We start from the raw sequence: 21,873 nt of genomic DNA on the forward strand, positions 1-21,873 counted from the left end.
AAACTGGAGAGTTTTTAGCATTGTAAGTTTAGGTTTGTTAGTAAAAGCAGGCCTTAAACTTCAGGCTTCCTGTTAAGTCATAAATGTATCTGATAAAATCAGTTTATGTACCAACTTGTATTTGACAAATTACAAATCAAGGATTTTACTGTAAGGCCAGGCTGAACTGGAGGTGCACATTGTAATTTCAATGCTATAGCAACTAGATGTTGTACTCTGTAGCACTTCTGCTGTTGTGCTAGTCTTGCATTGGATGTGCTGCATGAGTAGGTCTAGCAAGTACTCAAAACTCAAATCCTTTGGCCTTTTTCTCACTGTGGATGCTTGCAGGGTGGGCAGCCTGGGTAGTGATACCTTGCGCTGTCACAGAAAGCTGCCATGCCCGAAATGCTGATTTGTAAGCTATGTCTAGGCTGCCATCATGCCATAGTCCTTCACACAACACCAGCAGCCTCTTAGGAGAGGGACTACCCAGGTCTTCAAGCTTTCTCTAGTATGCCTGTGTAAAGTGTCACCCACAACTGCATTCAGAGTAGCCTGTTCAGATGTACAGGTGTAGGTTAAGGGGGTCCTTAACAGCGTAGGTGGTCTTCTGCTGAAGGAGCTATTTCTTTAGCCTTCTCAAGCTCATGTTGACCTCAAGATTCTCAGACTATGTAAAGAATGTGACCGATGAGGCTTCTTATATATAGAACTGCATGTAGATGGATGGATGTGTATCAGGCTCTTCATGGCAGAACGGATGCTCTGTCACTGAACTTACCTTTAGCAAAACTTTGGGCATTTGCTATCTTTTTGTCTGTTTAATTTTTTTTTCCTGCTTTTAGTTTAGTAGAATTGCAGAATGTAGTCTGCTTTACTGACTAGAATTTTTGTTTACTTATCAAAACTGAATCAAGTTTCGTGTGTCTTTGTGTGTTGAAGTTGGTACCAAGAGATGAAATAACTTGCTGAACTGATACAGTTGTAGTAGAAATAAGGTGGATGGCTTAAGTAGACAATTTAAGTGCTAGTTATCTGGTTTGAATCACTATCTGCAGGTTTTTCTTTCTTTAAAAGCAGTAGTCAGCTTAGGAGGGAAGCATCATCTTTTGACAAATTAAAAAAAGTAACTACAAATTTTGGCATAAATACCTGAAATAAGTTGACATTAACTGACAGCAGCTAGCCTGAATACAAGTACATGGTCTTTACAACAATTGCTTGCTATGAAGGAGACTGACTTCCAGCTTGTATCTAAAACTGGTTTGGTTTTTTTTGTATACAATAGCAACTTTAAAAGAATAAGCATTTCTCTTACAACTTCTAAATTACTGCTTTGTTTAGTGTACAGTTTGGGAGTAAAACTCTGGAAACTTAATTAGCTTCATGTTCAAGTTGGCTTGAAAGTACAAACACATGGCACCCTTCCAATTTTTGTATGTAACCCATTAAAACTGTAATAAACAATCAATTTAAAACTCATCCATGTGTAAACTTTGATTCAGGTGCAAATATAGTCTCTGGGGAGTAAAATGTGTTTTCACTTTCTTGCTGTGTATGGAGGTTATGCTTATGGACTCTTGCTTGCTGTATGTATATGTATTGAGGGATATTTGAGCTCTTGGCAGCTGCACCAAGGAGTTGGAGTACTTCGTTCTTCCAGCTTCCTCTTGATTCTTTGGCCTTGAGAATTTGTCTCTTGTCTCAATTGCATTACTGTGAAGAGGAATGATTGACCTTGCTGTGGGGTGGTTGTATGCAACAAGTTTCAGGTTAAGAAACATCTTTGAGCATGATATATGGTCTTCAGTTTTTATCAGCTGAAACTGTCCTTAGCCAGTGTCTGCAAACAACTCTAGAAGGCTTAACCAATGCTCTTTTAGGTTCGTCCTCTTAAAACAATCTGCAGACTCGATCTCCTTGGCCTTTCAGTGAAGCAAAAAAACCCATGGCAGATTTCTATTTACCACCATTCTGGTGATCAGCAGGCTCACGGAAAATCAAATCTGATGTATTTCCAGCCAATAACTTCCTTAGTAACATTGTTTTCTGGGAATGGAAATGAAGTGTTTACTGAACTGTACCCCCCCCTTGTTCAAGGAATCAATCCCTACAGTTGAGCTGAGTGTTTTTACCTGGAGTATGCATTCATAGCTGCAAGGACTGCCTTACAATCATAGAATCATAGAATGGTTTAAGTTGGAAGGGACCTTTGAAGATCTAGTCCAATGCTCCTGCCATGGGCAGGGACGGTTTTCACTAGACCAGGTTGCTCAAAACTGCATCCAGCCTGACCTTGAACACTTCCCATGATGGGGCATCCACAGCTTCTCTGGGCAACCTGTTCTAATCTCGCCACCCTCATCAAAAAAACTTATGTCCAAACTAAACCTACCCTCTTTCAGTTTAAAACAATTGCCCCTTGAGCTGCTACTACAGGCCTTGGCAAAAAGTCTTTCTCAGTCTGTCTTATAAACCCCCTTTATATATTGAAAGGTCTTCCTAGAGCCTTCTGTTCTCCAGGCTTAACAACCCCAACTCTCAGCCTGTCCTCACAGGAGAGGAATTCCAGCCTTCTGATCACTTTTGTGGCCCTCCTCTGGACCTGCTCCAACAGGTCCATGTCTGTTTTGTGCTGGGGGCCCCAGAGCTGGATGCAGTACTCCAGGTAGGGTCTCATGTCCAACTTCTCATCCACCAGTATCCCCAGGTACTTCTCAGGACTGCTCCCAATCCATTCCTCCCTCAGTCTGTGCTGATGGATATTTGGGATTGCTGTAACCCAGGGGCAGGACCTTTCATTTGGCCTTGTTGAACTTCATGAGGTGTGCAGGGGCTACTCCTCAAGCCTGTCAAAGTTCCTCTGGATGGCATCCCTTCCTTCTAGCATATCAACTGCACCATTCAGCTTGGTGTTGTCTGCAAGCTTGCTGATAGTACACTCAATACCACTGTGTCATTGATGAAGACACTAAATGGTATTGGTCCCAGGACTGACCCCTGAGGAGCACTGATCATTACTGGTTTCCACTTGTACATTGAGCTGTAACTCTTTGGACATGGCCATCCAGCCTGTTCCTTATCCATCTAACAGTCTGTCCATCAAACCCATCTCTCCAATTTAGAGGTAAGAATACTTCTGTTTTGGCCAGCCATGATTTTTCAGTTGAGGGAATGGAAGCAATGCCAACACACTTGCCTGTATCCCTGTATGAAGTTTGGGCAGGGCATATATGCCCTCTCTAAATGCAGAGGATAATAATTCTTGCCTCAGATGCTAGATTCTGTCTGTCTGCAGTACGAATGTGCTTGTGGGCTATGATCTTGAACTCTAGTTCAAGCAATCTTTCTCTCAGGACACTTGAAGGGAAATAAGTCCCAGAAGTACCCGATTCATCTGCTTCATGGACTTAGTTAGGCTTTTAAATTAAAGAGCTAGATACCAAATTACAGGTGTGGATTGACATTTTATACCTGGCTTTGAACCAGCAGTTGATCTTGCTCTGCTTAGCAGCATTGACAAAAATACGCTGCAGTCTTTGAGAATGTATTTTTGCTTCCCATGTTGGTACTGCCAGTAGTAACAGGTATAAACTTTAAAAACATGGCTACAAATGTCACTTATCTCATGGATGCCAGTTACATTGCTTTATACTAGTGCTAGATTTTAACATCTTCATAGTCCTGAAACTGTATATAATGTATAAATATCTTATAAACCATGGTTAGGCTTGACTTATATCCTTCTATTCCAATTTTTCTGTTGCATTAAAGGGCAAAGTAGTTTTGGCAGAAAATAAATCCCCTTGCGTTCTAACGCTCCTCAGCAAGGTGGGAGGCTAGATGTGGCTAGGTTTAAATTCTGAGTGATGCCCAATTCACCACTATGAGTCCAGGCGTGTTTAATATATATTAGACTGTTACGGTTTTGAATACACTAATACCAGACTGTACCTTCAGCCCAGTCATGCTCATGAACTAACACGGCCAATCTTTGGTCACGTTCAATGAGAAACCCAAACGACTAGCTGCCTACACAGTACAGTTTATTGAAGCAACAGATACACAAGTTCTTTTGGATTTCCGGTGATAGTGCACCAATTTTTCTGTTGTGTTAAGGGCAAAGTAGTTTTGGCAGAAAATAAACCCCCTTGTGTTCTAACACCCCTCTGAGGTGGGAGGGTAGGTGCATCAAGCCGTTGTTAGGCTTGACTTATACCCTTCTATTCCACTCTTGATCTCCTTCTTTGTTTCATGTGATAACAAGATGCAAAATTACCTTAGTTGCAGGATTAGTTCTTCTGACTCCATGACTTCCAAGATGTGCAACAGCAACTCTGTTTTCCACAGGTATTTTTAATCCAGCTCCACTTGTCGACTGGCATCTTGCTCATTTTGAAAGAGGTAAAATGAAACAGTGAGCAGTGGTTTAGAAATTACAGCTTGCTATTGCAGCTGCTGTTCCAATCAAATGCTACTAGAAAATCCTTTTGAATTAGTTACACTGAATTTGTAACAGCCTACTGCACAAGGCTGTTGCTATTCCCCGGGGAAAGAATAACCCTGACATGGAGGGAAGTGCTTAAGTTTGTAATATTCTCTTTCTCCTCATTAAAAAGAAGGAAGTGGTTCTTCAGCCTGGAACTATCTTTTAAAAATGGCAAACCGACTTTTTCCCAAGTTAGTGTTTTGTCTCTACCTGTTGAAGCTTCATTACTTGGTTCTGTACTACCACCTAAGACTTATTCACAGGCAGAAACAGAGGCTATCTGCAAAGCTTTCATGTTGTAGGCTGTGCTTAGTTAGAATATATTTCATCCTTTTCCCAACAGGTGTGTGCGAGTTCAATGTCATTCTGTATTCTCTAAACCTTAGCTCGTTAACACAAATAAGATGAAAATGTATCTGTAAGGTTGCACCTGATATTCGTATTCCACACAGCTGTGAAATGGAAGGGAAAAGAAACTTCTGCAGGTAATTAAACCTGCTGCCTGGAAGTGCCTGGCTATGTGACACAAGCATGCCTTCCACAAATGAAGATGAGGGATTTACTTTCTTGACAGCAGTCATTCATGCAGGCATGTTAACCCTGGATTATCCATATAAAACTAGCCTAATTATAAAAATTCTGTAGCCTGAGGAAGTGATTTGCATTGCAATTGATGAGCCAGTGTGGCCTTCTGAAGGAACCAAGAATCCCACAGAAAATAAATTCATGCGTCAGTTGTTCTCTTGCTGTTGTGAGATATGGAGATGAACTTAATCTTTTTACATTGACTATGCTGTTCGGCTTTTGAACCTGTCAGCCTTGCAGTGGTTCATCACTGGGATGTTATTCCTATACTGCAGTAGCTTCCAGTCTCCATTTCAGAAAAGTAAGAGACTTCCTGAGACCTCATTTTATGACAGCAGTTTCTTAAACTTGCTATGATAAATTTCTATACAAAAGCACATTAGAAATACAAAACAATTCCATTGTATTTCCTTTTCCTGTATAACTTAGATGAGCAATAAAAGGTATGTGCTTCAAATAAATGAATTGTCTGCTGTTTTATGAAACTACTTGACTGTGCCAATCCCAAGAGAAACTTGCATGAACTTTTAGGATAATGCAGTAGGGTCAGTGATGCACATTTGCATTTGTCTCTTTCCATTAATATGAACTGGAATTAAACGTTATTCTGTAAATGCCAAGTATATATATTCTGGATATGACTTTTTGTCTCATATCAGTGACAATCGTGTAGCAGAGGAACAGCCACTTCAGTGGCATCAAGTGGTACTGCAGTTACTGGCTTTTGCTATTACAAAAATAAGAGGATTTTTTTCTGTCTTGAGAATTTTTGCTTTGCATTTAGGTGTCCTGGCAAACGTACAGAACTGCCTTCTGAGTGCTGCTCCAGAGTATGGCAACTTGCTCTTGTTCTTTCATGCCCCAGTCCTACACTAAGAGGAATCTAGTACAATTACCTGATGCCTGTAGGAGTTGGCAGGGGCTCTGTGAGAGTTTAGTGTGGAAGGTCATGAGCTTCATCAAAAACTAGATATCAATGACACACAGAGTAAAAAATGCTCATAGAACCCAAGTGTGGGCTAAGGGGACTGGGTAGCACCACCTGATTCAATGTGTGTGCTTCCAGTCATGTGGCATAACTACAACTGTGTGTTAGGATCTCTTCCTGCACCATGTTGAAGGCAATTCTGCCTTCATATAGATAAACAAAAGTTTAGGTATAGAAATTTAATTTTGCTGTAGGGATATAGCCTCTATTTACTGCATCTAGTTAATACACTGTTATCTTTGGTTAAAACAGGTGATGTGTTCTGAAAATGCAGATAAAATGGAGCCTCCATTGCTAGTAAAACTGTCAAGTTGGGGTGTGTTCTATACACCAGTGCTTCTAGTAGCCTGCCTGATAGCAGTGACTGTCAAAAAGTAAATTTTATAATCTGACCTATAGATGCTTGTCTTAAGGTTTAGCTAAACCTTAAATATTCTTCCAAAAAGTAAATCCTTGTGGGTTTTTTTTTCTGTTGCAGGGTATTCTTGCAGACTCATTTCACAGAGTATGTCTCTCATCCTGGTCAATGAGGATTCGCTAGATGTAAGTAAACAAATTCTGGTGTAGTTCTTGACAGAAGTAGGTGTTGCTAACAAAAGTCAAAGTTACTGAGCTTTATCATTTTATTTCTCACTTGCCTTTGGGGCTAGCAAGATAAGCAATGCTAAAACAGGGGTGGGTTGTGCCAAATGTACTCCTGAGATCTCCTGTCACAAGCTGTATGGATCAAACTGAGGCCTCAGAACAAGAAACTAATTAGGTCTGTGGGTTTGATTGTGCTGCTAACTGGTGAAACCTGCAGTATGCCATCAGGAATATAAGTAGGCTTTGAGGTATAGATATTGGAGTAACATGTTTGAAGAAATTAAAAAACAAAAAAAAGACCAATTTCAATGTAAGCTATCTTCAGCATTGCATAGAACAGCTCTAACCAAACCTGTGCCTGAGCAGACTGCATTCTGAGCTTGCCTATGTGCAGCTTTTGAGGCCTAAAAATTGCCTGCAAGTGGTTGGCGTGCTCCTCAGGTATGTACAAAAAATAACTAGAAAAAGGATATAGTTGTATATGAATCCTCCCAGAAGAGCTTTTTTCCAATTTGCCTGTTTCAGCGTCAATATCAGCATTTGATATAACTTGAATATCTGATCGCTATTAGAGGTATTTGTAGGACAGATGAAAACATCTATAATAGGCAGCATCTAATACTTGTGTTTAAAGTTGGCAGTTTATCCTGCTTGACTGGTTGAGACATGCAAAGCCTCTGTTTTTGTGTGTCAAAGAAGCTACTGGATATCTGGAAATCCGGTGGAACAGGGGAATACTATTCTGGCAAAGTAATCGCCTAATAAGTGTTATTTTCCAGTTGCGTCTATGTAATTCAGTTAATGGCAGCCTTGATAGTGTTTTCAGCTCATACTCAAGTTAATCGCATGCCATTGTGGCATCTCGAGGCCTAGTGTTTTAGCTCTCCAGAACTCAGGAGGTCCCAGTGAATCCAAGGGGAGATGATTTGCTTCCTGAGGCCGGATTACCTGTTTCTGTGCAGCGTAATGCACCCTGATGGGAGCTGTCTCATTGCTGAGTTCTAGCAACGAAGGCCATGTTAGTTCTCTTGCAAAAGTTTTCTGTATTTCTGCATAGTTAGACTTGCTTAAATACTTGTTTAGATAATTCTAGTGGGATAAGGCAGTAACTGTTCAGAGAATAAGAACCTGAAGTTTCATTAAGTGTGTGTAGATTGGGGTATATAAATTGTTTCACGTAAATATTTAAATGCCTTGCTTAATCTTCCATTTCTGTATGGTCCCTCTTTGAGGGAACAGTTTCCTTTTTGTGGGTTCAAAATACTGTGCTTCTGACGAGCTTTCTGCCACACTTGGCTGGCCAGACCTCTTAACCTGAAGAAAGATGCAGAACCTCAATGGAAAATGAGTACCTCGTGGTCTTTGTTTTGTGAAGCAGGAAGATTAGGACTATAGGAATAAGAAAACTTGGTTTCTTTTTTCTTAATGCATTGGGAACTCAACCCAGAAGAAGGAAAATGGTTATGCTTTGTTTTCATTTTAAAATTTCTTACACATTCCAAAGCTCTGAGTAGAGCACAATTGAAGTTGTTTTGACCCTGGAAATAAGATTCTTATTTCAATCTGAATTAAAAGTAGTTCCCCTAAATTTGCAGAGAAGAACAATGTGCCTCTTGTGATGCCTGTCCAGAAATACAAAGACTTAGATAAAGATTCTCTATGGCTAAAGCAAGGGGTGCAAACTGAAGACAGGACAGAAGAGGTTGTTGTTAGATCAGAGGAAGAAAATAGACTGCTAACACCGCTTGGTATTTAGAAATATCTGGAAGCTGGTCAAGATAGTCTTCAAGCTACGTTAACTTGACTTTTACTACCTCTGGTTTTGAATGCAGTGATATAATGACAGATACATTCTCGGATACCTCTAGTTGTAGTGGATATAATACTGAAGGTGCTGAGTAGTACAGGTTCAGCACTTGCTTTTAAATTGTGACTTCAGTTAATTGGCTGAAAGGACTCAGAGGGCAGGATGAATAGTGAAATGGCTTACTGTGCATGTGGCAAGTGCTTCAACCATGGGATTTTCCTTTAAATGTCAAACAGCAACATAGGTAGAATGATTCAAGGACTTTCAGTAAGAGGCAAAAATGAACTTGCCACTTCTGGGGTGAAAGACTGGATTTAAGCAGTAAGTGAGGAAAAATGTGCCTGGATCTCAATTTATTATTTTCTCTTTTCCCCTTCCCATCTTCAACAGGAGGAACAACTCTGCCCTGGTCTATGTGTAGAACCAGCTCTGGTTAATTGCTATGATTGCAGTTTTATCTTCTGTACAAAACTTACTGAAATGCATATTGTGTAGCTGTACAAAGGAACGCAATTACATATATTACTGTAGGATTTCTAGATTCCAAAAGGGCTTCTGTGTTTTATTTTTAAAACTTGGTATGTTTTTCATTTTCTGTGTTTTAATTTTCTGTGCTTTAGGAAGGTAGGGGTTTTAGCTAATTTTACCTATGCACTTGATGTTCTTGAAGTCCTATTAGATCCTTCTGCTTTTTTTGCAAGTCTTAGATTCTTCTCTTGAAACATGAGAGAATGGAAGCCTGTGACAGCTGGTTTTGATTCAGTTTTGATTCCAATGTGATGTTAAAAGTGCTGCTTTAGCAAGGGCTTGTGTGACCATATCTCTTCAACTTGATCTTCTTGCAGTTGATGGGCTGGGTGTGTGGGGTAGGGAAAAGGCATGCTGACAGTTGTCTCATTCGTCCTTTTAAGTCCCTTTCAGCTGCTGACTTCACAGCTTCAGTTGACAACCTCTGCCTCAGTATGTACACTAAATGCCAAACTAATTGTAACAAGAAAGTGAAACCTGTCCTTCTTATTCTTACCTTAGTGCAAACCTACAGAAGCAAAAATCGCTACTAGAGAGGAAACCTAACAGGAAAAAGAAATAAGTGCTAAGGAATATAGGGTACAGAAAATGTTGAAAGATGGGAACTAGTTTGTTCCAGGAAAATATAGAGGGGAATCTCCTATCTTAAAATAATTGAAGGCTTATTTCAATTCCTTTCTGAATTTGCTAGCATATGCACTTTGAGGTTTTTATATATTCAGCTTTTCCCCAAACACTAGCCAAGAAGTATTAAGGAAAGGTAATGGGGGAACTGACCTGGGAGAAAATGTCACTGACCAAAGCATCTCTTCTCACTTTCCCACATGCCAGCTTTGCAAATACTGTAGAGTGCCAGAACTTCATTTGGAGTGATAGACAGGACCCCTGTAGAAAGGAATTCATTAAATAAGTTAGAAGAGGCTAAATACTCCTTTCTCCATCAAAGGGAGGGCACGCAAGGGAAAAGGTGACGGATCTACCCACCCACTTCCACTTGATGAATTTTGCCTCCATTGTCCAGTTTCAGATTGAAGTCTTCTGAGTGGGGGAGGACAGGAATGAACAGCTGTCTCTACTGTTCAGGAGATGGAGACTAGAATCAAATGAGGAATAGTAGGGCAAGTAATTATTTTCATAACTTTTAAGCTTTTTCATAAGTAAACGTGGTGCTCCTGTTTTGAGGTCTTCTGTTAACTACTTGAGAAGCAGAAACTGAAAGTCTGGAAAACTGAATACAGAAATATATTTTTGCAGTGGTACCTGGAGTTATGACAGGTCAACTTTTATTTTTCAGAGTTAACTCTTAAGAAGTCTAGTTTCTCTAGAAGTTAAAACAACTGTACTACAAATGAGGAAATGAGTATAGATTAAAAAAAGAGAGGTAATAAACTGAGAAGCTGAATGGATTGAACAGTCTAGGAAGATTTGAAGTTGTATTAGTCTTCATGATATGGATTAAGATAAGGAAAAACTTTTTATTGACTGTCTGTCCTCTTACTATGAAGTGTTGGCGGATTTATCTAATAGTCCCCACTATAAACACAAATCAAAGGTATATTGACAGACAGACTCCATGATGGTAGAGGGGGTCACTGGTCACATGTAAAACATGAAAATATTACTGGAGTCTCCTGTTTGTCTCAATGTCAGAAAGCACTACAGTTGGATAGATGGGGGTGTGGAGCCTGTTTTAAGACCTGTGAGGACTCTGTATTTGTCTTTAAAGACTGTATGGGGATGGGAGACTTTCTGACTCTACAGAATATTGGCCATTAAGATGGATCTGTTCCTCAAATAAGAAGAGTTAGTCATACTTGTAAAGCATGAGAGGTCAAAGATGACACCATCAGTAATGATCCAATTTGTACGCATCTTGCCACATGACTCAGTCTAAGGACACACTAGAATAAGAAACCCTGATCAAGTATGGGTTGACATAGCATGAAACCCCTCCCTCCCCTCTTTTTGCTTGACCTCTGCCAACATAGAAAAGAAATACGCAATCAACTTTTTATCAAGAGATTTTAAAGTATGCTTGATAGAAAAATGAACTGTCATCTTTTCCCACCTGCTACCTCCAGTTACGTAGCTGAATGAGTTCTGTCGAATACAGAGAGCACAGCAGCTGCTCTTAATTTTTTAAGTTGGAATTGTAGTGTTGCTGGTGGCTTGTGTTGAATTGAATGCCTTACACCTTGCTTTTGGCCTCAACTGTGTGGATAAGTAGTATCACAGTACACTTAAGGATTCACTCTTTCAGATAGCTGAAGACACTTTGCACAACTCAATGCTAAACATGTCCCTTGGTGAATTAATGTTGTGGTGTTTGGTGCACTGATAAGTTAGTGGTGGGAGAATGGGGAGTGGGAAGAGACCATAGAGGGGTCCCACCTGTGCATAGCAATATGTCTTCCACACCTAATTTTAGCTGATTCCCTCTGCTTTCCCTTTCATGAGCCAAAAATGTGAGCTTATTAGCTGTAACAGTTCCAAAAAAGTAAAAAAGTCTTTATTTTTCATGCTTTTCATTTGTGTAGCTTTACTTTGAAATAACATCACCTAAATTTTGTAATTATAGAAAGCTGAGAACATCTCTCTTCTGGTTCTGTAACTTTTTAGATAAGTCAGAGTTGGAGATGATGAACTTAATCTCAGCTGTATGTGTCTCTGGCAGTGGTTAAAAGGAAGGCATCATGGCTGCTGTTGGAGTGATTTGAGTTTTGAAAGTGGTAGTTGTTAAACAACATCCCCTGTGCGAAGTTGAGAATTTACTTCAGGCATACCATGCATCAGTATTCTTGGAGCATTTCAGTGTTAAGTGCAGAGTTTATACTTGAAATCACAGAATCACGGAATTTTCAGAGTTGGAAGGGACCTCTAGAGATCATCTAGTCCAACTCCCCTGCTAGAGCAGGATTGCCCAGAGCACATTACTCAGGACTGCATCCAGGCGGGTCTTGAAAATCTCCAGAGAAGGGGACTCCACAACCTCCCTGGGCAGCCTGTGCCAGTGCTCTGTCACCCTCACCGTAAAGAAGTTTTTCCATGTATTTGAACAGAACTTCCTGTGTTCCAACTTGTGCCCATTACCCCTCGTCCTGTCACTGGGAACCATTGAAAAGAGCCTGGCTCCATCCTCCTTCAACCCACCCTTTAGATACTTGTACGCCATAATGTCTCCCCTCAGCCTTCTCTTCTCCAGGCTAAAGAGTCCCAGCTCTCGCAGCCTTTCCTCATAAGGCAGATGCTCCAATCCTGTAATCATCTTAGTTGCCCTATAAAACATAGCCATAGTTGGTTCATGTTGAGTAATGCAGAGTCCTTAACAAGCCACTAATAAGCAGATTGGTTTTAGCAAAAGCAGCAGGTAAAATAGTATCTCTTCTTAATTTATTCAAAGTCTGGTTAACCACTTGTACATTAAAAAAGCTTTGTGGAAAATGTGTTGCATGTTCTAATTTTCCTCTGCTGACCCCTCATCTAGTAGATGTTCCAGTAATTTCATGTGTGGAAGACTTTGGTTATAGAATTCAGCTATAAACTAAGACAGCAGTATCGGTAAACATAAAAACTAATGGAAGGTTTGAGAACACTTAAAAAAACACAGAGAAATGGAGAACCCTGGCATGTCAGATGAGCCAAAAAAACCCCCACCTTTGATATATAGTTGCTGGTCTTTTAAGTGAAGAAAATGGGTGATTACATGGTACATCACAAAGATATACATAATATTGAAGGTGACTGTGACACTTTAGCTCAGATAATGTGTTTTTTCGAAAACAGGAGCACAAACTTGTGCAGCTTCTGAACTGGTACATCAAAAATGCTTTGTATCACATTAGTCTTGTTTTCAAAACAAAGTAATTATGTTTTTTCAAGTACTTATTACCATTTTTAATGTAGAACCGAATTTTGCATAAGTCTAAATATAGGACTCCAGAGTGTTCTGTTAGAAATTGCCTCTGGTTCACTTTAATTCTAAGGTAGGTGTCTTTAGCCAATTTTTCAGTGTCAGATCTCCACAGTAATACTTATTTTGTATGTTGCACCTGTAGCAGAAATTATGACTTCTGTTCAACTTATCCTGAAATCTATCAATAGAAGATTCTCACACTGAAATTCTGTAGCATTATATTTAATATATTCCACCTCTGAAATCCGTTAATGCTAAAAATGAATTTTTACAAGATCCAAGTTGAGCTTAGAGCCTTTAAATATTGATACACTTTCTCCTTTGTGCGGTCCCTGTGTGACTTCTTCCCCCCCACTCCTGCTCCTTGGCATGCAGCAGCAGGTGAGATGTGATCGAACAACTGTCTTGGCTTGTTTTTGAGAGCTAAATTTTTTTCTAAATCATGCACTTGAGGGAAAAATCAATAATTTCAGTTCTCTTCAGAGGACTACTGAGAATAGAAAAGACTAATCCCTAGCTTGATTCAGCTGAATTCTAGAAATTTAGCATAATAATCTGCAAATGTTTATCCCTTAGAGACTCAACTACATGCATACATATGCTCACTTAGTTTTTCTTTCCTTTTCCTAATAAAGCTTTTTCAAGTGCAAGTATTTTGAGCACGAAATTTACTTTAAGAGTGATTCTTGGATTCAGTTTCTGTTTAGTTAAATTGGAAACACCGTAAAGCTTATTTTGCAGCTCTTAACCTGGACACATTTCTTTCATTGGCATCTTGTAGAAGTTGAATTGTGAGAGCAGTGAGAGGGAAAGCTGAAAAAGGGAAACTGGATGACCCAGAGAGGCTCTGGAAAAGCCTGAGGTGACAGTAGTGGATATTACAGCTGAGTAATTTTGGGTGCGTTCTCCCCCGTTCAGTGCCATAGAAGGGAGAGCTGGGAACTGTATCAACTGATTGTCACATTGGGTTATATTTAACAGTAGTGGAAGGGCAAAATTGGAGGGACCCAGTTCTGAACCTGTGGCTAGTGTTTTGCTCTAAAGTGATTCTGTTGATACCAATGGAGCTACACAGTGAGTGTGTCCTGCGGAACTCACGTGCCTGGACTGATAGTCATCCTCCTGTGTTATAGAGAGATGTGTAAGTAACAACAAACTGATACTACAGTATAAGAACCCTCAATGTGACTGCCCATTAATGATAATCTGACTAAAAGTAGAAGCATAGAAGGAGAAGCTAGCCTCCCTCACGTCTCTGCTTGCTCAGCTCTGTTTTCCACACTTCACTGTTTGGATGAGCTATTGATCATGAGCATAGATAAACCTCTTTGTGCTACCATGGTATTGTGTAGTATTCTTAAACAAACGGAACTTTACAGTGTAATTTGTCTGCAGCCAGTGTCTTGACTTCCCAAACTGGGTCTTCATATCAGCAGGGAAGCTTTATGTGCTTTGTATTATAGCCTGGAAGAGTAAGGACCTGGAAAACTTGGTAATTTTGTTGTTGTCTTGTTTTTGCTATTCTGTAGGGTAGCATTACTATAGAAGCTTCTATAACAAAAATCTCTTAAGCATGAGAATATTACTGAATTTATCCAATGGCTTTCATGACCTTTATGAGCACGTTTCCTTCCCACACTTCCAAACAAGAGTTAAAAAAAAGTATTAAGGAGATCTCTAAATATAATGAATAATGGTGCCTGTTAAATACCAATAGATCTATACAGCTGGGGTTACCCTAGAATCGTTCATCTAAACTGCTCTGGATCTCTTAAGAAGTAGAGCTCTGATCTCGTCACTGCATTTACCTATATGCTAGAAATAAGCAGGTCTGGTTGGATTGCTGCCTAAAACTTTTTCTAATAGCCATTGGGAAAACTCAGACTGGCTGTGGAAAGGAAGAAAACCTGAGGAGTAAGCCATTAAAAATAAATTGTCTATCAGAGTGTCTGTCTTAAAGCAAAAAATACGGTTCCAATAATGTCTTCTGTACTATACTTATTGGGACAGAAAGTTTTGTGTAGCATTATGGCCTTCATAGGAGAGGTTAGCTTCACTACATAGAATCATAGAATGGTTTGGGTTGGAAAGGACCTTGAAGATCATCAAGTTCCAACCCCCCGCCACAGGCAGGGACACCTCCCACTAGACCAGGTCGCCCAAGGCCACATTCAGCCTGGCCTTCAACACCTCCAGGGATGGGGCCTCAACAACCTCTCTGGGCAACCTGTTCCAGTGCCTTACCACCCTCAAAGTGAAAAACTTCTTCCTAATGTTTAATCTGAACCTGTCCTCTTCCAGTTTAAAGCCATTCCCCTTCATCCTATCGCTACATGCCCGAGTAAAAAGTCCTTCCCCAGCTCTCCTGTAGGCCCCCTTTAGGTACTGGAAGGCCGCAGTAAGATCTCCCTGGAGCCTTCTCTTCTCCAGGCCGAACAGCCCCAACTCTCTCAGCCTCTCCTCATAGGAGAGGTGCTCCAGCCCTTAGATCATCCTCATGGCTCTCCTCTGGACACACTCCAGCAGGTATATGTCCTTATGTTGGGGACTCCAGAGCTGGATGCAGTACTCCAGGTGGGATCTCATGAGAGTGGAGTAGAGGGGCAGAATCCCCTCCTTTGACCTGCTGGCCATTCTTCTTTTGATGCAGCCCAGGATACAGTTGCCCTTCTGGGCTGCGATCACACACTGCTGGCTCATGTTGAGCTTCTTGTCAATCAGCACCCCCAGGTCCTTCTCCTCAGGGCTGCTCTCCAGCCATTCCACTACAGGAATTTCTTTAGCATATATAATACTTGAGTTGTTTTACATAAATCTGTATTTCAAGTTCTTGAGCACAACTATGGGAGACAGTGCCTATGAAACTCTGAGAAACTTTGAAGGTGTTGCCTTTTGGATCCCGATGCTGCTGCTGTTGGAAGAAAGTCAGTGATGATGTGCTGATTACTCCCAAGAAATGGTGTAAAGTCATTGTCAGCCTTTCAGACTAAAATCAAAGCTACCTACTACTGGGAGCTCCAAAGCACTGATATCATGTCTGCTTCAGTCTGACTATAAGGTGGTAAGGTGTACAGATAACTGCTGGGAACACAAGAACAAGTCCTGTACTGCTAATACCTTGTAGATGCTTTGAAGATTACATCTTGTGTATTGCACAAGAGAGGAAACTGGGATTTTTTTTCTCCCCTGCTATTGTCTGCCCAAATGCTTTCAGACAAAGTTAGTATTCTGGAAAACTGATCAATGTGGACAAGCTCAGTTTTAGCCAACCATCAGCTGTCCTTCAGAGAGGAATGTGGGATGATCTGGTGTCTTGTGGCTAATAAGCTACTTCAATTACCAGTCAGCCTGGAATTGTAATCAGTTCTGTGCAGTACTGGGAATCTGCAAAGGAAGCTAATGAGGAAAACTAGGGAAAGAATACATATCTCTATTGTACTAAATTCTCTTTCTTGCTCAGATTTCTGTTGTTCTTTATCTAGAAACAGACATCAAGCTAATAACTAGTTACATAAAGAACAGTGTCTGTGTAATCAGATAAATCTTCAAAAATATTGGGTAGAATAGACAGTATTTTTTTCTTGTTTGTTTTTGAGGAACAAATAGAATCTTTCATAGCTCTAGGTATTTGATAATCTGCATAGAAAGTTAGTTGTATGGATGTGGAAAATGTAGAGCTCTTCATGTGAAAAGCTGCTTTGATTTGAGCCTACTGCATAGAATTACAAATGAAAGAATATAGGTGTTACCTGGACCTGTAGGTTTAAGTACACAGAGGACTGTGTAACTTAAGTATTAGATTACCATTTTTTCAGGAAGTAATACTAATAGGTTTGAGCTGCGAGTGGTGAAATAGTTGGGCTGGTATTTTTGTTTCATCCTGCTTTCCCTTTTCAGCATTCATTAATGACTGTTTTCCCTTATCTGTGGCCCTGTTTTTACTGTTAGTGTTTTCTGGCACTGTGATAGTTGGCTTGGATGAAGTGGGGGCACTTGGACCTGAAGGAATGCAAGGACCTTTAGGAGTCCAAAGACCAGGTTTCTAAATAACTTTTCTTTACATAGCTAGAAATTGGGGGGGCGGGGCTCGGGAGAGCTATTAACAAAAATAAAGACTTTATTTTCTAAGTTACTTTCCCCTTCATTTCTCAACTTCTAATAGTGATCACGTTTGACAAGACACAGAAAAGATCTTGTAGCCTTAGGCTGCAGGTATTTAGCAGCTGGGGGCTCATGTGCTAATGCCTTGTCTGTGCTATAGGACAGAGTAGATTGTATTACATAAAAATGGAAAGGAAAAGTGTTTGTTCCCTGAATTCCATCTAAAATTTGCTGTCTTGTTTGTAAGAGTTCTCTTATGTTAGAGGAAAATGACTGGGAACAAACACTATTTCTTTTAAAATTGCTAATGATCTTCACATGTGTGAAGGCTTATTTCTCAATAGATGATATCTGAGTGTTATCCAGATCTGATTTCTGTTGTGTAAGTAACAATATAATAATGTCTTCGGCTGGATGGTGAAGGAAGTATCTGTTTGCTTTGAAGATGGGATTCTCTGCAGCATAGTGATACACTTGTTTCTAATAAGCATGAGATACCATGGAAATATAAGTATGCATAATGAAGTGAAAGGATTTTCTTAAATGAGAAGCTATCCATGAAATGCTGCTTTTGCTTATGTTAAAGCATGATGGTGTGGTTTTTAGGGGAATAAGACTAAGTGGGTGTCTGATCTGTAGGTGAATGAGTTATGGATACTGAGTCTCTTGATTGATATGGCTAATATTACGCATCTGTAGAAACAACTCAGACTTGTCTTTTATATGGAAGGGTAAGAACTCAATCTTTTCTCTCAAGATACTTGTTTTCATATCTGATTCTCTGCTTTCAGTGAAGGGAAGGGGGAGTCCTTGTTGATGCAAGTTTACGTGTTGTTTTTTTTTTCTTTAACCATAAGCAGTCTTCCTTTCTTGGTGTGGGGCCTGCCTAAAGCAATGGGATTTATTCACCTGCACTGTTTAATTTAATGAAGATAGTGGAGAACTACTGCTTCAGGGTAAGAATTAGGATATGTCTTGATCACATCTTCAGAAAACAAAGGTATCTGTGGTCTTATTTTTGTGGTTCCCATGGTACTGACTTACTACTTTGTTAAACACTTTTCTGAAGATTATATCCTTTTTCTTAAGAATTAGAGAATCATTCTTGTAGCTGAAGCTTGGTTACTCCAAGCCTGCTCATCAGTGACATAAAGGAATAAATTTCCTTCATGTGACAATTAAGAAAAAAGATGTTTTACCTTTGGTTGAAGCTAGAAAAAGTCCCACTCAATTTTTCTGGGCTGGTTGGTCTGTCAAATGAGAATTAAGGAATTCTCCAGCCGTATGAAGTTAATGCCCACCTGCGTATGTGTTACTTCTGCCTTTTAAACTTCTGCATACAGCAGAAGTGGTCAGAGAAATCTTCCAGAAACTTCTAGGGTTCTTTATGTGCCTTTGCCACAACGATGTATGCTTATTTTTCACTGAAAGATGTGCCAAGGTGTGTTTTCACGTATCTAACTCCAGTTGTTTAACTCATGTAATGATGCTAGAGGGTCAGTTTTGCTCTGTTTCATATTTAGAAAGTGATTTGTTTAAGAAGATACGCTGATTTCAGCTAGGTAGTGAGTGTGATCTCCTCTCCATAGTTTCAAGACAAAACTGATTTGGATATCTTTTTATATATTTATATGGCCCAGAGAGGTTGTTGAGACCCCATCCCTGGAGGTGTTCAAGGCCAGGCTGGATGTGGCCTTGGGCGACCTGGTCTAGTGGGAGGTGTCTGTGTCTATGGCAGGGGGGTTGGAACTCGATTATCTTCAAGGTCCTCTCCAACCTAACCATTCTATGATTCTATGATCTTGCATTTTCAAATAAAATTCCCAAATCCTAAAAATACCATAACCAGTATTCTAAGAAGGCCTAAAATCACAGTTCTGAAATATAAGAGCTTAATGCTTTTTTTCTTTTGAGAGCTTTGAGAATGAGTGTTAATCAGAGCTGAGGTGATTCAGATGTCCTCTTGAAGCTTTCATCGTGCTGGGTTGTGGTGATATGTCATTCTTTTTCAAGCTACCCAGACAAGGTGAGAGTGCGGTTGTGAAACGCTTGACAGCCCTGGTGGATACTCTAAGCTCATGAGACAATTTCTCTAAAAGTCTGTATCCACCAGGGCTGTGGTGGTGGTAAGACTATTAGAGAAATTGTCTCATAAGATTAGAATTGGTGTAATCTGTTTAGTTCTTGCAAACTTGAGTCTTGTGCTCCTCTCGGGTAGTCCTTTTTCCTTCTACTCAGAAATAGGCTAATTTAGGAAGAGCATCAGAATCCATGGAAAACTTAACTATTCACTTGTACTAGTGTGTTCTCCTTCCTACCCCACTGTGATCATAGTAGATAGTGATTTTGAGTTGAGCAATAGTAACAAGTTCTATGAGCACGTTTCTTGGTAGGCTGTATTTTATGGTATGCCTCACTTAAGTAAAATGTATGTCACAAAATAAATACAGCATAGTCACTGAAGCATGCTCCTCAAGCTGTGGCAATGCTTCCTGTTCAGCTAGGTGTGTCTTGTTCTGCTGTGAAATGGGCTTGTCCTGGGAGTCCTTCTATATTTTTCCATCTATGTCATGAACACTTTTGCTAGCGTTTTTCTAAATGCGGCATTATAAACATCTTGTAACAGATTATTTGCATGGCAAAACTAGCTGTAGAGAACACAATCAATTTGTTCCCTGAATTGGTAGTTTTCCAAACTCTTCGCTTTCATCCCTTCCCACCCCTTCTATATATGTGATTTGTGCGTATACGGATGCTGTCACAGAATTTAGACTGCAGTTTGCCATTGACTTGGTAGAAAAGTGTATTCTTGCAAAAGCAAAGTGTTTCCGTATGTCAAGGCAACTCTTGTATATCATTGCTATTTGCTCAAAGAAACAATGTAAGATACTCTGTTTATTTGACCCTGTTAGTCTTATGGGAGCAGGGTTAAATCTTAACACTTTAAACCCAGTCAAACTTTAAAGCAAAAAGACTATGGTGTAGTCATGCTGTGATGATGCCTTTTTATGGTGGAGTAGACCACCTGCTTTATCCTTTGTTGAGGAATGTATTACTAGCTTGTCATGAACAAGCTGTCGTTGGGAGAAATCTATTTTTAATCTTGAATAGGCTCTCCTTAAAAAAAAAAACACACCACCAAAAAAACCCAACAAACAAACCCCGAAGACTTCTCCAATTTGTTCGTGAATACAACGTATTACATAAATAACTTTGTTCTTTGGGTTTGATAATTAAAGAAATGTAACAGCTTGCAGAGTTACTTAGAGAATTCTGTGGGTAAATCTTACTTTTGACCTATGTATAACCACAGTAGGGTCCATAAACTAGATGACAAATTAGTCCTTTGCAAGTAAGACTGCTGGGCAGCCATAGCTTACTCTAGTACTTATGGAATGGTTGGGTAAGTGCTGTGATGTTGAGCCACTGAGAAGTCTGAAGAAAAAATGTAATGTATAATCATTCATCTGTTGTCTTTATGGTGGCATATATGCTGGAAGCGTGATGACCTGCAGACAACCTGTGCTGCAAGCTCTCTCGTGACAGTTCATTACTGCTTCCTAATAGTTGAGAACAAAATTGTCAATTGTGAGCTCAGTTCTAATAACCCTTACTCGTTGTGGGCAGCAGCTCTTCACCTCAGAACTTGTGAGAAACTGGGTCACATCCTCCTGCTATTTACTACAGGATAATGCTGTTGAAATGATGGGGAATTCTTCAGACACAGCCCTGAATTACTTACTTTATTTTTTTTTTTTAAATGGCTCAAACCTTTCTCTCATTTCTTGGAACAGTGCGGATACACTGGTGCAAGTTTTGTGCAAATGGTAACGTGTCACAAACATGTGACAACCGCTTAAAGGACTAACAGTCGTCACCGTAATTGTTAACCATTGATAGCTGCTGGCTGAGATGAGGAATACAAGGTGATTCTGGCATGTACAGTTATTCCACCCTATGCATTCCCATTCCACTGGATTAATTTGGTGCCCCCCTTATCTGTCTTAAACTTGTTTTGGGAAGCAGTTCTGTTGAAATGCCTGTAAAGTCTGTTTTGCCTCCCCTGTAAGCCTGACTTATTCTTCACTTTTCATCTCCTGATGTGCTCCAAACTTTCCTCTGTTTTGAAAGATGGAGGAATTTGGTGTTTGTTATTAATTCAAGTTCTTGAAGCTGAAGTATAGGATTCACTGACATAATAAGATACAGCTCTTTGTAGAAAGATAAGGTATCAAATTTTACAGTACAACTGGGGACCACTTATGTGGCTAACAGTGACCAAAGTTGTCTGACTTCAAGAATTCTGTGTTCTCAGTGGGAGAAAAATGCAGCAGAACATGTGCTTCTGCATGTGGAGTTTAGTAGTCTGTAGAAGTCTGGGAAAATGTGGATGAATGAAAACAATTAATAGTTAAGGGACTTTAAGGTCTAGGTTGGTATGGTAATATTTATGTCTTCATTACAGAATTAATATTTCTCAACTTATCTGTGAATAACATAAGGAAAGGGGGATGGGTTCAGAAATTAACTAGCTGATTTTTTTTGAAAACTTCTTTCTTTTCAGGTTATTAAAACTTAATTGCTTTGTCTATATTGGGTTTTAAGATTATCAGGTTCTCAAGGGGTTTATAGTTTTATCCACAGCTTGACAGACAAACGCTACAGTTCAGTAGACAGAGTTAATAGGTTTAGTAAATATTAATAAAATAAATCTATTGTACAACTAAATCTTTAGGGAAATGACTCTGGTGGTTTAATTTTAAAAAAGAAACATGATCTTGATGATTTTGTGGAGTTTTCTTATTAAAATTATTTTTAGTAATTGAAGTGGGTATCATATTTATTAGATAAACTTTAATAAAAACTTCAGATGTACACATTTGGTAAACTGATAG

This window comes from Vanellus vanellus, assembly GCF_965231255.1.
Source record: "Vanellus vanellus genome assembly, chromosome: 1".
In the NCBI taxonomy this organism is placed as follows: Eukaryota; Metazoa; Chordata; class Aves; order Charadriiformes; family Charadriidae; genus Vanellus; species Vanellus vanellus.